The following is a 2344-nucleotide window of genomic DNA, read 5'->3' on the forward strand; positions in this document are numbered from 1 at the left end:
GGGGGGGGGGGGGGGGGGGGGGGGGGGGGGGGGGGGGGGGAACAGGCCGCATCGAGGCTCTCCAACGAGGGCGAGGAGGAGAGTGGCCTGCCAGCCTGCTGCTAGGAAATGGGGTGAAGTAGGAAGCCTGGGTCAGGGCACAGTATCTGCCACCCTCGTCTGCACACGGTTCCCAGGTTCCTAACACGTGGGCTCTACCGCTGTACCTCTGGGGGCACCCTCTGAATCCGCCAGGAGTGGGAAAAACGAGGGTATTTTCTATACGCGGCACTATTTTCAGCGTAACGGGCACTGCTGTTTGCAGCTCTCTCTGAACACGAGTGTGTGTTGGTGACAGTGCTGCACTCTGCCTTTCCATACTTCATGATGTGTTTTCAGTAAACCAGCTAAACCCAAGACAGTCTAACACTTTTTTTAAAAAAGGCATTGTTTAGCTCCTTTATTAAGCAGATCAGTAACAATGGCCATCATTATTTATAATATTTGCCAAAAACCAGCAAAGGAATAGATAAGTAGTTGTGGTATTTTTCCAAAACTTTTTAGAAAAATTTTCAGAGTTCTTTTAGGAAAAATATAGTGAACACTCATGTGCCTTCCACTAAGTTCAACACTTGCTAAAATTTTGCTATTTTTGTTTCATCTACTAAGTATACCTTTTTTCCTGACCCACTCCGAAGTTGCCAGGCATCAAGACAGGTCCTCTCTGTATTCAGCATGCATGTCCTAGACACAGACAGTAACATTCATAACCACAATGATCACGCTAAAGAAAATTAACTCTAATTCCCTAATGTCATCTTGTACCCATTCCATTTTCAAATTCCTCCAATGGCCTCCAAAATATCTATGAGCTAGTCTTTTTTTTTTTTTTTTGAGGAAGATTAGCCCTGAGTTAACATCTGCTGCCAATCCTCCTCTTTTTGCTGAGGAAGACTGGCCCTGAGCTCACATCCGTGCCCATCTTCCTCTACTTTATATGTGGGACAATTGCCACAGCATGGCTTTTGCCAAGCGGTGCCACATCCGCACCTGGGATCCGAACCGGCGACACCCCTGGCCGCCAAGGCAGAACGTGCGCACCTAACCACTGCGCTATGGGGCCGGCCCCTTGATCTAGTCTTTTTGAGCCAGATGTCTTTGAGATCCAATCAAGGTTCATGCACTGCAGTTATCTCTTTAGTCCGTGAACTGAAAAAGTTCCCCCCTTCTCTCTCTCTCTTTAAAATGACACTGACTCTTTGAAGAGACCAGCCAGTTGTTTTGTGGAATGCCCCACAAGCCAGACTTGTCCGATGGTTTTCTCCACTGAAGCTTTTCCTCTATCTCCTGTGTTTCCTGTAAACTAAAAGACTAAACATTTGATTAGATTCACATTAAATATTGTGGCAAGAATACGCCACAGTGCCCCGTAAGCACTTCACCCTGCATCTCCTCAAGAGGCACGTGAGGTCACTGCTGTTCGTGTTACCTTTGCTCACGTGGTTACAGTGGGGCTGTCAGTGGTCCCGTTGCAAAGCACGCTTTTTCCAGTTTCAGTGAGTAAGATATCTGTGGGCGATACTCTGCAGAGAACTACGCAAATACCGTTTCCTTTGCATCTTTGCCCAGATGCATTAGGGGTTGCAAATGAGCAACTTTTCAAATTCTGTCGTTCCTTCTATGTTTATTGGCTGACATCTTTCTAGAACGGACAGCCTTCCCACACCTGGAGATGAACAGCTGCTCCGACTAAAGGGGCACAGGGAAAACCTAATACTTTCTCTCTGATTACGGAGTAAGGAGTGTGTCTAAGACGTGCCTCCGAAGGTGGAAATGAGCTTAGCCCCCTTCTCCTTTTGTGTATTGCTGTGGACTCAGCTTTTTGTTTATTCAAATGTTACAGTCATTCTGTTTGACCATCAAATTACCTCAAATTTGGCCTGTGGGAGCTGCATCTAGCTACCTCTGTGACCTATGACACATCCCCATTAATCTTGGACTGCTTCCTTGGTTCTCGACACAGAGGTCCCAGGCTCACCGTGGACGCTTCAAGGTCCAGACCCACGGTCAGCTATTTCTCCAAGAAGTCCTGGTTCCTTGTAATAGGCAATGTCGGGGACTGAATTTGCACATCACCATGGGGGCAACATTGCTTCTGGGCCCTTTCAGTGGACAGAGCTGGAAATATAAAATTTTTTTTTAAATAATGAGCAATATTTTCAGTTCATATTTATCATTATAGGGAGTTTTACATACATTCTTTGATTTTCACTGTCTTCTTTTCTCTTGATTTGGTTCCTTCAGCTCCTAGTAACTTTAACAACAATTTTTTGCTTTATCTACAATACACACAAAATAGCATCAA

This window comes from Equus quagga, chromosome 7 (genome assembly GCF_021613505.1).
Source record: "Equus quagga isolate Etosha38 chromosome 7, UCLA_HA_Equagga_1.0, whole genome shotgun sequence".
In the NCBI taxonomy this organism is placed as follows: Eukaryota; Metazoa; Chordata; class Mammalia; order Perissodactyla; family Equidae; genus Equus; species Equus quagga.